General features: G+C 41.8%; 1 protein-coding gene across 2 annotated transcripts in view; it reads left to right on the top strand.

Moving 5' to 3' along the window:
• SUCLG2 (succinate-CoA ligase GDP-forming subunit beta) overlaps positions 1-15,109 on the top strand; it is a 330,026-nt gene that overhangs the window by 36,698 nt on the left and 278,219 nt on the right. The window lies entirely within an intron of this gene.

Below are 15,109 nucleotides of genomic sequence, written 5' to 3'. Positions count from 1 at the left end.
TTAGGCATATTGTTCCAATCTCGTATTCTTCCTTTCTGTATCTGTTCCTGCCTTTGCTTAGCGCAACATCTGGCCCTGTAGAGTAGGGGATTCTTTCTCTCCAGTGGATTGCTTTTGGGGTTTGGTCACAAGGTCTTAGGTTACTTTTCTAGCCATCAGTGTGGCAGCACTTCCTTGGCATGTTTCCTTTATCTTGGGAAGGTCTGGTGCCTCAAAGATAGCAGGATCTTGAGAGAGCAATTTTTAGATGACCGTGCCCTCTCATACAAACAAGGAAGTCCTCAAGAGAAGAGATATTTAGGCTACTTATCCTTAAGTTGCCGTTTGGATGCTGGCTGGATCTGGCCAGAGGGAAAGTAATGGAACACTGTGTTTCCATTGTGGTGGAATTTCTTGGCTCTGAAGTTGCTTCTGGATCCCAGACCCCATTGAAAAAGGATTTCACAAAAATCTTTTAGTTTACTTTCCAACAACCTTTTAAGGTTGTTGTGGTTGATATTCTTACTTAGCCTAAGTAAACAGGTTAAAGTTACCTGCCCTAAGTGCCCAGGGAAAGATGGCTTACGAGTCTCCGTCTCACCCTGTTAGGCCTGTTTTTCACCATCAGCTCCTGAACCCGTCATCAGGACATTGCTGAGCAAATGTCATATTTTGCTCTTTTATGTCTCATTTTCTCTGTTAACTTCCAGTTTGGACCGTTTGTTAAATTGTGGTAATATCGTACAGCATTTCAGTGTATAAGAATTTAAAAGAAAAATCATGGGGATTAAACATACTTGAGATTTCTTTGATTTTATTGAATCTCCCAATTTTAAGAAGGTATGCTATGGTTAGAATATTATTTTCTTTGCTGCTTGGGTATTAAGTGTCAGATTAAATGTTTTGCAGGGGTCCTCTTTTCTGTGTGGGCTTTTTGGATTTTCCCATCATTATAGTAGACTTTTCAAATGAATGACAGTATTCTTTCAAAAGTTTTCTGAAGTAAAATGAATGTCATGTATGCTACACTACTGTATAAATTCTCTTTTCGGGGATTATTTTGAAGTTTCATTTTTATGTTATCAAGTTTTCTCAAAGCTTGCCTTGAATTTAACTTCCGTGGTTTATTTGCACAGGTATAGGTAAGGTTTTGTGATTCTCCCCCTCCCCCCAAACTCTGGGTAAAGAAACTCAAATTATTGCCATAGAAAAGATAACTAATGTGAACTGAAAGATTTGGCATGCACTTTTTGTTCATAACTAGGACATGACATGTAGAGTATTGGGAAGGGCAGTGGATTTAATTTCTTCTGTAAATGAGGATTCTAACAATGCAAATGTGAAAAAAGGGATAATCCCTATCTTGTTGTCACCTCTCTTAATAGAAAATTCTAAGGTCTAGTTTTCCATAGTAGCAGTATTTTACTCATCAACAAGAATGAAATCAGTTAAAAAAAAATTTTTTTTAATGTTTATTTATTTTTGAGACAGACACAGAGCATGAATGGGGGAGGGGCAGAGAGAGAGGGAGACACAGAATCTGGAGCAGGCTCCAGGCTTCGAGCTGTTAGCACAGAGCCCGACGCAGGACTCGAACTCATGGACCGTGAGATCATGACCTGAGCTGAAGTCGGATGCTCGACCGACTGAGCCACCCAGGTGCTCCAAGAATGAAATCAGTTTCTAAACACAAACAGTGGACTTAGAACCTTGCAGACACCAATTATCATTCTGTACAACAAACCTTCAAAATGTCAAAGAGTCTCAGGAATTTCTCCAGCAAAGGTCGCTCATTTACTACTCTTGGTCATTTCTTCAGCATGCCAGGGTGACAGGCAAACCTGGGAGAGTGAATTAGCTTGGTCGCTCAAAACTGGCGCTATAAAGAAGTGATGAGAAGTCTCTTTCTATCAGGTAAATCCCATCAAACTCAATGTATCCTGAACGATTAAACACTGTTAGATTGTTAGAAAGAACATGAGTGGGTTGATTAAAATGAAGTCTGCCCCTTGCATGCTTTCCCTGAATTTATTGGATAGGACTTTTGGGACTAGTTTAAGAAGGGCTAAAATTGGGAACAGAAGAGGGTGGAGGAAGGAAGGGGACAGGGGTTTATGACGGAGCTGTATCAGATGCACTGACTTTGACCACATTTGACCCATTGTTATGGCTCTGTTGAACGCACATATGACAAAGCCCCTTCACAAACCTTGCGTGTATGTTTCCTCCCAGCACCCCTGGAGGGTGGGGTGTTGTGTCTTAATAATATCTCTTTACTTGCTCCATATCACAAGCTCATTCTGGGTGGAGAACTTGAAAAACACCCCGTAGGGTCTTTTCGTCCTGATGATCTTTTTGTTTAATGTGGTTGAAAAAAATATGTAGTGTTATTCCCTTCTGACTCTTAACTCGTGAGAGTAATAGTTTGCTCTGATGGCATGTGTAAATGTGTAAAAAGGTTGGCTGGGGTTAGCTGAGCAATTAATGGCCTCAGATTGATCAAGGTTGAGCTCATGGCTATACCATTATTGTACTCTTTTGAATTTGATTTGAAGTTAGCACTTTACTTGAGACTATTCTTAGAATCTTTAAAACCCCTTTTTGCTGCCAGAGGTAGCAAGACTCACTTGAGTGAGTTAAAGAAATCACACACACATACACACCCATTTTTATGAGATGAAGCGGTGACCTAATTTTCGATAAAGAACTTCCGAGTTATTCACTTAAGTCATAAGTGAGCAAAATCCTGATTTTTATGAACATAAAGCTGACATGAGACCAAGGCACTGGGCATAAACCTTCAAGAGTCCAGAGATGAAAACCGGTGTCTTGCCCTCCTTCCCTGAGCTTGCCTGTTCCTCAGAGGTGTAGTGTTGGTGTGCTGTGACGGCAGTGCCAGGGCACGTGGCTGGATGCTTTGCACTGGCTTGTTGAGGCCATGCCTGCTTGGGGGGCAGGCATAGTAATGCCTCCGGGCCTCAGCCCCTCCTGTATAGCATGGGCCATTGGCTCAGCATGATCTCAGGTTTCTTCCAGAACTTTTTTTTAATTTTTTTTTCTGATTACAATTACGTTTTATAGCCTACTTTCTTTCATTTTATTAATAACTTCATTGTCATGGAATTGTGTGGTTATTAACTTTATTACACTAAGTATGTAATCATTTTTTATTTAGAAAAAAAATGCAGGATATTGAGATTTATGTCACAGTCATCTGTGTGTCCAGTATGAACAATTTTAAATATTGCTATTTTCTTACATTTTCTCAGATCATTTTTAAATAAAAGACATAAAGCATAACTGATAAACTTGAAGTCTCTTGGTGCCCCTTCCCCAAACCTGTGGCATTCTCTCCTTCTCTCTAACAGAGTCACTGTCCTAAACCTGACATGACTCCTTCCAGACTTTTTTTTAATTTATTTTTTATTTTTAAAAATGTTTAAAAATATAAATTTTTTAATGTTTTTTCACTTCGTGAGAGACAGAGAATGTGAGCAGGGCAGGGGCAGAGAGAGAGGGAGACACAGAATCTGAAGGAGGCTCCAGGCCCTGAGCTGTCAGCACAGAGCCCGATGCGGGGCTTGAACTCATGAACCATGAGATCATGACCTGAGCCGAAGTCGGATGCTTAACCGACTGAGCTGCCCAGGTGCCCCAGACACCTTCTAGACTTTTGGTATGGCAATTTATGTTTGGAGGTGAGGAGAACACTTTTTTCCTTTACCCTTGTTAAGTTCCTTGGGTGAGGTCCTGCAAGTTAGTCTGCCACAGGACAGATTCACTAGAGAAAAATAAGTTTATCAACAGGTGCACACAGCCCTGAGAATACTCATATGTGACTCAAAGTGGTGTTCAGAACTTGGGCTTATGTTGCATCTTAACAAAAGAAGAGTAAATTTGCAGAGAAGTACCAAGACAAAGGAAAAGGACTTGGAGCTTCTAGGGGCAGCAAACTATGGGGAGGAAAGTCTCTGGGGACACCAGTAGAAGATAAGGATTACTGACGTTTGTTATGGTGACCCTCATGCTGCTGTCTCTGGACTAAGGGTGTAGGTTTATGTCCCATGATTGAGATTCATCCTGCCCTCTTTGATGGAGGGAGAAGGGGAACAGACTTTTTCTTGTTATCTTCAGTTCAAAATAATGCTTATGGCATATTTTAGGGTGTCATACTCTGAACCCCTTCATTTGTCTCTGTAAGATGGCTTAATTTTTTTCCTGTTTTAAATATGCATACTCTTATGTGTCCCTCTTATCTGTCACTTGTTTTTTTCTGTGTTTTACTTTGGAAGTACATCTGTGCTGATACATTTCAAGAACTGCCTTATTTATTTGAATTGTTTTATAGTGTTCATCGAATAGATCACAGCTTCCTCATTCTTAGGTTTTTCTTTGTTGGTTTTTTTTCTTTTTTCTTTTTTTTGTTATTCCTACGTGGTGTCTCTTTAATCAAGGGAGGCCTTGTTTTCTCCTTGGGAAGAAGTTGCAGGTGGCCAGCATAGCAGAATGGGGCTGTAGCAGGGCGGTTTGCGTGTCACACACTGGGATTCATATTAAATAATGGAAGATGGTCATACGATCAAAGAACCAGAAGCTCTGATGTGTTGGAATGGTGGATGGGACTCTCAATAATTAAGTGTGACACGAAGACCAGTTTGGGCAAAAAATCCAAAGTTAAGATTCTTTTATAGAAATGCTTCTAAAGAAATGCTTCTTTTATAGATAGCAGGTACATAAAATTCACTAGATTCACATGAACTAAATATGTCGTGTGTGTGTGTGTGTGTGTGTCTAATACTAGATTCCCTTTCACCTTAAAGCCCACATCTAATTCATAGTAAGCTTTACTTCATCACCAGACTTATCTGGAATCCCTTCATTCCTCTCTGTTTCTACCTCCACTGCTCTTCTCTGTTATTTAGTTGAGGGTCTGCAAACTGTGGCCTCTCTGCTAAAACCGTTCTTGCAAATAAAGCTTTGCTGGAACATAGCCATGCCCATTCTTTTATAAATATTATCTGTGCCTGCTTTGACAAAAGTGGAGTTGCCGCAGAGAGTATCTGGCCTCAGAGCCAGATTTACTATTTGGCTATTTACTATTTACTATTTGGATGTTTATAGAAAATGTTGCTGAGTCTGGTCTGGTTTAATGCAGTTTTCATAAGTGGTTTCCTTCCCTAAACAGAAAACAATGACTTTTCCAAAATGTGAACTTGATCTCACTTCCCCGCTTAAAACACTAAGTAAATAAAATCTAACTAAACTCTGGACCGCAGCCTCCAAGCACCTGCGTGGTCTGGTCCCTGCTCCCCTTTCCACTCTCATCTCTGACTTATTCCCCCTAGCTTCTGTCACTAACTAACCGTATCCTGCCTCAGGGCCTTGGACCATGCCTGCTAGGTTTGTCCTCAGCTTCTTTACATGCCTGTTTCCTTTCTGTCTTCTGGTCTTTGCACAAATGTCATTTCTTCAGAGGTTACCGCACAGTGTGCTCTTTGTATCCATAATTCATCATGTATGTGTTAGCACGTCCCATTCTGTAGTTACATTCTCCATTTATGTGTTCGTGTCCTTCTTCCCTGCATCCCTTCCTAGGACACGAGCTCTGTGGCAACAGAGAACTTGTGTGTGCTGTGGACCAGCGGATCTCAGATGCCAGCCACAGTGGCCGCCACGTTATAAATGCCCAGTGGAAGACTGTTGAATGAACAAAGTACAGATTCTGCAGTTTCCTTAGTAGAGTTAAATGCGAGTCTGTATTTACCTTTCCTTAATTTGTTTTCTTTCTTCATGTAAATAAACCTTGCCCACTTCTGTTCACAGTATAAAATTAAGGTGATATTCCTGTGCAACACAATCAAGCTGGCACTCTGTCCTCTAGGGGATGGGCAGGCATTTTGAAATGATGCACTTCAGTCTTTTCAGTGCCTTTTATACGTTTGTTTCTGCTGTTGTGTTAATAACGCTAATGTTTATCAGTGTTGTATTTTCCCCCCTCTCCTTCTTTTTTGCTGCTGGCAGAGCAGTGGAGTTAGGGAACGAAACTTCCTTTGGGCATTTGTCCTGACTACAAAGAGTTTTACATTTCTTTGCTCCTTGAAAAAAAAAAATGCTGCTTTTCCGCTGAACCTAGGATAAAAAGGAGGCAGTATCTTTGAGAATCTTAATTCTTTTGACTTAGTGCAACTCATCTCATCCACAAATCTTTCTCTCATTCAGAGCTTCCCATTCTTCTTTCCAACCTCATTTTCAGGACAGCTTTGTACCTTCCTGCGGTGAAATCTATACAGGGCCTCCTGTTTCTCCTCCTGCCCCAGTCACTGCTCAGGACCCACTTTTGTGGACTTGAGGGGAGGGGCGGAATTCCCTGTTACTGTTTCACTGAAGAGTGGATGTGGAGTCAGGCACACCTGCATTTGAAGTATGGCCCAGCCCCTCACCATTGCTGTTAGTCTTAGCAACACTTAGCTTCTCTCAGCCTTCATTTGCTCATCTGTAAAATGGTCTTCTGTCAGTTTCTTCCTTGTAGGGTTGTTGCGAGTTTTACATGAGGTAATGCTCTCCAAGTGTATAGTATAACTTCTATAACTTCATGGCACTGTTCCGTGTTAGCTAGTATTTGGTTTGGTTAAAAATACGAGATTTTGTTGGGGTACCCCGGGAAGAATTAATTCTAAAATAGAAACCTGCTGTGATCCAACTTCTGGATAGTCTGAAAGGTGAACTTTAATTTCTTTTCTGGTAGGACAGATTCTTTAATTTTTTTTAACAGATGCTGACCCCCACCCCCCACCCCTTCTGTGGGATCCTTAGACGGAGTGGTGTGGTATTGTCAGAGACACAGTGCCAGAGGAACGCAATTGGCCTGGGGCTCCTCCTCTGACCCTAGTCTGATCTCTTGTAAAGAAGGGCCCAGCTGTTTTTCCTTTTCATCAGTAAACTTTACTTTCCTTCTCTAGCCCTTTGCTCTAGTGAAGCTGCACATCCCGTGAGCACATTCTTTCAGGTACCGCATAACCTTCGTTAGTGTTCTCAGTTTGTCAGCTGCTTTAGCTGCCCTCCTTTTAAATGGGAAACTGTGTATTTAAGTCACAAATGGCAGTATGGTTTTTGTCTGTGGTCTTTCCAAGACCTTTTTATTGACATAGGATTCAGAAACTGACCAAAACAAACAAAAAAACAGAAAACACGTTGGAATAATAGAAAGCTCTTGGGGTTTTTAGACTTGGATTCAAATCTCGACTCATTCACCCAGCTGAGTAGCCTTAGATAAGTTACTTAATCTCTCTGACCATCACATTTGCTCCTCTGCGAGGTGGGGGTACCCTGGCTCAAATGAGGTAGAAAGTCAATGTACTTAGCATGGCACATTTTAATTTGCTCACTGAATGTGAAATTGGTCCTTCTTACTGTAAATTACTGTCCTTTCTCTTTCTGTGACTGTTGAGTAATTTAAGTGTAGAGATTCCACTATCACAATTTATTTTTTTGTTTTTTTATTTTTTTTTAATGTTTATTTGTTTTTGAGAGAGAGAGAGCAACCAGGGGAGGGGCAGAGAGAGAGGGAGACACAGAATCTGAAGCAGGTTCTAGGCTCTGAGCTGCTAGCTCAGAGTCCGACGCGGGGGCTCAAGCCCCCACACTGTGAGATCATGATGTGAGCAGAAGTCCGGTGCTTAACCAACTGAGCCACCCAGGTGCCCTTCCACTATCACAATTTAAAAATACTTCCCCATATGCATTTAAAACGAAGAGCAGGACATGGTGGGCACCTCTTTATCACTGACGGGATCACCTACTGTTTTTAGTTTGGGGATTGTTCAGTATTTCCTTGTTATACTTTCTTTCCCCCTTTGTAGTTCTGCGTTCGTAATAAGAGCAGAACATTCTTTTGAGTACTTATGATATGCTGCACACTATCCCAGTTGATTTGCACATTTTAACCCATGTAATCCTCAAAGCGACCTGTAAGGATGGATTGGTTTCCTCCATTTTGTAAGTGATCATGGTCTCCCTGTACCCCTACTAGAGCAAAGAGCTCAGCCGCAGAGTACTAATTAATTGGTTAATTCATTTCTTTGTGCAAAGAGGAGAAGGGTCAGGAACATGCCAGTTCTAGATAAAAGGGATGGTGTATTTCCAAAGGTGACTCCAAATGAATGCCCCACACTTTAGCCTGAACATATAATGAAATGTAGCAGAGTGTTGGTATGCATATTCTTACGCTTTCTTCCTCGTCTGACATTGGTTTTTCTTTTCTATAGGCTCTGGTTTTTTTTTTTTGTTTGTTTGTTTTTTTAGCATGTTGTCTTTATGGAGGAGGAGTTGACATCATCACATTAGGGGTTAAACGGAAGAGTACTTCTATTTTTATTGTTATCATTGCTGCTGTTACAATTTTCCTCTTAGAAACAGGATTCCACTCAGTCCCTTATACAGGGTGATAGTGAAGTGACTTCTTCATCAGAGCCTGTTTTAAGCAAGCGGGTCTTTTATTTTGTGATACCCATATTGAGACACACTGAGTTATATCTGTCTTTTCGTGTGCATCAACACGTTTATTTGAAGCCTCGTATTTCCTAGGTAACGTGACTAAGGTGGATTTATGGGTCCTGATTTGCATACAGAATAACACTGACAGAAACTAAAATATAACCAGCACACTCCGACTCTTGGCCTGCCACAGCCCACTGAGCATCTGCCTGCCTTGCCGTGCGTGTAGTGAGAGGGGAATGTATTTTCCTTCGAGTGTACAGCTAATTCCTTGTTTGTATTCTGCCGTCGTCATTGCTGTTGAAAGCTTGAAATGAGGTTTAAGAGCCTCTTCCTGTCTCACAGTGGGAGTTTATATTAGGGTTGGTAGTTCTGCGTAACAGAGGATGCAAGCCTTTGGCCCCCTCTCCTTGATTTCACACCGCATTTGGAGAACTCTGGGTAGCGAAAGTAAGGGTGCAAGCCCTCATTTCCCAAATGAGTTAATAGATACTTAAGGCTATGCCTTTGGGTTAAAGCCTGGGTTTGATTACTTCTCCTCAGTGTTGTCTCTAAGGAGATTGATTTTCATTGCACGAATAATAAATGAATGTTTTTCTATAAAAATGTTTTAAAAATTATAGACTAGGGTAGATCTTCCTTTGATTACCATCTTTCTGATCTGCCCTCCCAAGTTTACTGGCATTGAGTTAGTGAACTTAATCTGGAGCTTTCCGTATGCATGTATGTATGTGTAGCTTTATCCATTCTTAACTTATTTATTTGTGTGAGAGAGAGAGAGACGGCGTGTGAGTGGGGGAGGGACAGAGAGAGGGAGAGAGACACAGAATCTGAAGCAGGCTCCAGGCTCTGAGCTGTCAGCACAGAGCTGGACATGGGGCTTGAGCTCACAGACTGTGAGATCATGACCTGAGCCGAAGTTGGACGCTTAACCGACTGAGCCACCCAGGCGCCCCATAGCTACATCCATTCTTAAAAGATAGAGAATGTGGCGTTGTGTGTGGACACACGTGTCGGAAATATAAATGTTATTCTACTTTAAATATTGAAAGAAACTGGCTATTTTCTTTCAGTAATGTGCCTTGGAGAACAATCAATGTTAAGACGTTCATACTTATCAGTCTAGACTAGTTCGATGAGGCAATTACAAGTTATTCCCAAGATCTCAGTGGTAAACACATCAAAGGTTTATTTCTCATTCATGCATCTGTGGGTCAGGTGACTGCAAGGCCAAGGCAGTGGTCTGTACAGTAAGTCAGTAATCCAGGCTGCTTCAACCCTGTGACCCTGCCCTCTCCACCTGGGGCCTCCAGGACCTTGCAGCCAAGGAAAAGGGTCCTGGAGGATTGTGCCTGGTTGCTTAAAAGTTGTGGCACCCTAGCTGCAAAAGAACTGAGAAGTAGGGGACCACGTGGATACTGGGTGCTAATTGTGTTGCCACCGATATTTTGAATGGCTCATATATTGCGGTTTATTCAGCCCATTTCCTGTTTGGTGTGCATTAGATACCTTCCAACTTTACCCTTTACTGTGCACAGCAGTACGCAGAAGATTCCACTGTATGTCCCCAGTTCATGTTTCACTGAATTAAGCACCCAAGGAGGAGACTTTCCAGTTTAGAGGGTGTAGTTGTTCTAGTTTTCATAAATGCCTTCACACTGGTCTTGAAGGTGCTTGCACTGGTGTTCTCTTTGTGTGGGTGTGTCGTGTACTGGGAGGCGTGTTTTAGCCTACCTTCACCAGTGTCATCACCAAACCTTCGTTTTTGTTGTAATTTCTACTTCCTTGGTTGCTAGTGCATTTTCAGCTCCTCTCCAGACTCTGCTCCTCTGCCTTCCTGAGTGAGGCAGTGCTGTGGATTGTCAGGCTGCAGAAAGACCGAGGGAGTGCAGAGAGCCAGTGGGCAGGTGTGGCTCACCAAGCCTCCCTTTGGGGGGCGCCCCACTCAATGACATTTTCTTTACTCCCTTTATTGATTTTTCTCCTCCTGTGCTGCTATTTCAGTAGTCTTGGCACCTCTAATTTTAAAACCGTGGGGCGAAGGATGATTTCTTGGTCGTGTCATTTTTTTCTATGTAGCTGTCTAATTTTGTGCTTTGAGTTTTCTTGTGAATTTTTGCCTGCTTAGTCATTGTCTTTTTATCTCTTGGTTCTCTCTGTCTTTTCCCCTCATTTTTCATTCTTTTTCGTCTACCTCTGCTCCCTTGTTCCCACAGGCCCTTAAATCTTTATGCCGTGCTTTTCTTTTAAGTTGTATTTCCTACTTTCCCTAAGCTTGGAAATGCTTGCTCTGGCCAAGAAACACGGTAGGGAAGGTAGCCATGGAAAGGTCAGCATGCAGGCCCAGACAGAACTAACCCCGGGTGCCCACCCACCCTAGCTGTTTTGAGAACGTGGTGCTGTTCCTCATATGGTCAGTTTGCCAAAATCTGAATGAAAGAAGGACACAACATTGGAATTAGTCTAGTTGTCCACCTGCTTCTGTCCCCCTAGAGGATCCCTAGGCATGTTACCTCCCCTGTAGAGGCCTCAAGGTCCCTGATTGTAAAATGAGGAGGTTGGACCCCACTAGTCCTTCCATCCTTTGGAAGCCCAGTCTGTGAAACATGATTTCCTGAAGAGCCGCTGCAGAGGAGGGCCCCAAAGTCCCCTTCCTAAGAGGGCCCCTGCCATTGTCCTTCTACTCCTGTGCCTTGAAGTGGCACCTTCAGGCTCTGTGGAGGGCCACGTTGTTTCATAGGTTTAATGGGGCCACCCAAGTACTGACAAAGGCGTTAGGACTTTTGGAAGGCAAAGCAGGGCTGGGAAGGCCACCCGGGGATTGGCAACAGCAGGAATCTTGTAGGAGCTTGAGGGGTAGAAGGAGGTGGTGTTAGCAGAGTCCAGGGCCAGCCCTTCAGTGCTGGAGTCCTGGTGGGGCGGACAGTGTGAGCTGGAATTATGAAGGAAGGGCTTTCTGGGATGGGATCGGGGGCTGAAACGTCAGAAGAGCGGCAGTCACTGCTGGAGTCGCCACCTGACTCAGAGGAAGACAAAGCCTGAAGTCTTCTTCTCACTTTTCAGTCTCTGAGCACAGTCTCAGATTTAGGCAGAAGCCAGTTGGCAAAGAGCCTAGGGACTGACCTGATGGCAAACAGGCAAATAACTGGCAGAAACAGTTGAAACCTACTGGGCCACATGATCTTCAGACTGCTCTCCACCGTTCACGTTCTGGAGTTCAAGGCTTCCCCGAGAAGAGATTAGTCTAAGGTTTTAACAGGTAGTCTTCCTATGAGCTAAAATAAACTGCTTCTGCCAGTGTCTTAGGTGAGCCTCTGCTCTCATCTCCACCTCCTTCCCTCCCAAAGCCTGACACATTTGTCCTCACACGCATCATGCGTGTGTCCGTTCCTAATAGACCTCTGGCCTTCTGAAGACAAGGACACAATGTCACTGATCCTGGTATCAGTCTTTATCATCAGGGGGCCTCTGGGAATGCGAGACCAGAATATAAACACGGGAGACCAACAGTGTTACACAGCAGATTGATGCTGTTGATCAGAGAAGTTTTGTTGCTTCACAGCTGCCTGTCATCTTCGGCCAGTGACTTAACCCTCAGCCTGGGTTTCCTGATTTTGTAAGATGTTTTTTGTTTGTTTGTTTGGTTGGTTTTGTTTGTTAACTTGAGAGAGAGAGAGAGAGAGCGAGAGAGTGTGTGTGTGTGTGAGCAGGGGAGGACTGGGGGAAGGCATACAGATGATCAGAAGCAGGATCCACGTTGATAGCAGTGAGCCCAATAGGGGGCTTGAGCTCACGAATCGTGAAATCATGACCTGAGCTGAAGTTGGCCACTCAATTGACTGAGCCACCCAGGTGCCTCAAGATGGTTTTTAGTCAGGATGGTAGAGATAAGCTAGGTTCCATAACAGTAACAAGTAATCTCCGGAATCTCAGTGAGTAAAAATCCACAAAGGTTTATTTTTCATGACACATTCTATGTGAGTGACCTGGGAATGTGTCTGTTTTCCTTGAGGCCCCTGGCTGATAGATTAGCTGCCGCATGAATATTCCCATTCCCCATGTCGAGACAGAGAGAACTTAGGGGAAGAAGGGTTGGCAATCAGATGTTGGTCCAGGTGAGTTACACACCATACGTATTTATGAACGATCTTACACGGCTGTACCTAACTTCATCTGAGGCAAGGAAGTATTGGAAGAAGGAAGGTTGCATCAGTGACAGCTGCAGAGAGAAATAATACTACTTCATTTTTCACGATTGCCTTGACTATAAGATAACACGCGTGCTTAGTATACTGCCTACACATGGCCAATGCTCCGTAATAGAAGATGAAACTATTCTTATTATTGTTTTTATGATTCAGCAGTTGATTATATTTCTAGCATACTTTACACCATCCACTTACTTAGTAAATTTCTCTTCTCCTTTTTTCTTCCTCCTGAAAATGCAGAGGTGGATTTTACCTTTTCCTCTCTAGACGTACCACAAATTCTTAGTCAGTGCAGCTGAGTTCATGCAGTTTTAGACCCAGTCAGGGACCCTGCTCTTCTGATGTTAGGTTTGACAAAGGTAGCCGATTATTCTATAAGATGATTGCTTTGTGGAGTGATAGCTTGGGTATCTGCAGTGGCTCAGAACTGTGTTCACTGTGTTGGTTTTCAATTTAAGAGCAACAGACTTCAAGCAGGCTTTTTCATCTGAGTCAATGTAGAAACGGTCAATATGTATTATATGTCTATGAAGCTGGTCTCTCGATCAATTGCAATTAGTTTGCAGCAGATTGCATTAACATATCTAAAATTAATACCGTGAGTGTTCTAATGAAAAGGAATTGACCACACCATACTTGTGGCAGTTTTAGTCTCTCTCAAATGTTCTTCACAAATTGTATTTCTTTTTTTCTTTTTCTGTTAATGGCTTTAAGTTGGTATGTCAACATATACTTAATCTATTGATCCTTCCCCATCTGCCTTTTAAAAGTGGTCCCAGAATATAGTATACATCTAATGTTTAATCTTTTCTTTCATTAGGGGACTTTCACTAAATGTCTTAAACTTGAATTTTTTTGGTACATTATGTGATGTGTTAATAAGACTGTTAGGTCAATGTGTATGTTCACGTGTGAAATTTTGTGTTTTTCAAATTACTAATGTTTCATCAAGACTTAAAATTCAGAAGTAAGGTTAACAAATCATATACAGCTAATAAATCATACAGTAACAGTGACCATAACTTCTCTGGCAATTTATTTTAAAACTCTGGTATTATTTATTTCTAAAGAAGTGCAGACAACTTTACCATTGAAAACATCATTACCAATATTCAGAGGAGTGGAACAGAAAGATATCTTTAAACTAGATCATGTCAAAATTTGAATTTTTTATGAGTGTGTACAAATTAGGTTGTTTCAGGTCTGAAGGACTTCTGCTTTTCTATTTTTAGAGAAAGTCACTTTGTGGAAATGAAAAATTACCTGTAGCTGGGAACAAATGAACAAAAGGCAGGACTTATTCATTTGGCCATTGTACTGATATTCTTGACTATCTTCCATATGCCAGGCACCATCATATTCTTCTTAAAGATACAAACAATTTAAAGATATACTCTGCCCTTGGGTAAAACTCAGCTTAGTTGAAAGGTTCTAGAGCCTTTTGGAATGTCCCTTATCCAGAAGAGCTCCATGAGTGCATTGTAGCTTGGAAATTCCAGAAGAAAATGCCATTTTAAGGACACATTTGAGGTCCTGAAAGCTAATGGTTCCATGTTGTAAAGCCCTGTAGACCTTAGTTTATGGTCTTTGTAATGCTGCTTTGGCCACCCACCAAGGCCATTGACAAAAGACGCTAGGCAGTATGACAGGTGATTTTCCTTCACTCTTGTGATCCTGTTGTATGATTGACTTTTTCGGTTTGTGCATTAATGGTATCATTGTCTTACCTACTCTGGGGCAGTGGTTTTTTGTTTTTTTGTTTGTTTGTTTTGTTTTTTTGCATCAGGACTCATGGATGGAAATGAGCTTAAACTAGGTATATTCATTTTTTTTTCTTTTAAAAATAGAGAATGATGTTGATCTTACTGAAAAAAATGAGAATTTATTTGTTCATGTTATTCTGCTCCTTAATTACTTTTTTTCAGCACAGATTAAAAAGTAATTGATAGGGCACATTGGAAAAAACTTCTGCATGATACATAGGCAAAGTTACTTTAATACACGAGTTGCAGTTTTTAGGAAGTAGTTTATTTATGATAATTGTTTCAGGTTACCGTCTTCAAATGTGGTTTGTGAAGGAGGTAATCTTCATCACATAATGATCACATACCTAGAGTCCATTAAAAACTATGGCAAAGAAGTGGATTAGTCTGTGGTCCATTGAGCCTCAAAGTGTTAAGAAAATTTTCTGAGATACCTTAGTGATTAACAATGTGCATACAGTTATTAAAATAATGCTATGAACTTTATTTGGGGTGGGAATGTGGGGGAGGTATATCCTTTATAATGCATTTCTTAACATTTTAAAAAGTAACTCTTAAGGGGTGCCCACCTGGGTGGCTTAGGCGGTTAAGTCTCCAATTCCTGGTTTTGGCTCATGTCATGATCTCATGGTTCCTGGGTTCCAGCCCCGAGTCGGGCTCTTCACT

This window comes from Panthera pardus, unplaced genomic scaffold (genome assembly GCF_024362965.1).
Source record: "Panthera pardus isolate Hobbes unplaced genomic scaffold, ASM2436296v1 HiC_scaffold_8, whole genome shotgun sequence".
NCBI lineage: Eukaryota > Metazoa > Chordata > Mammalia > Carnivora > Felidae > Panthera > Panthera pardus.
Note: the sequence above shows the minus strand (reverse complement) of the source record. Positions and strands in the feature narration are given on the sequence as shown.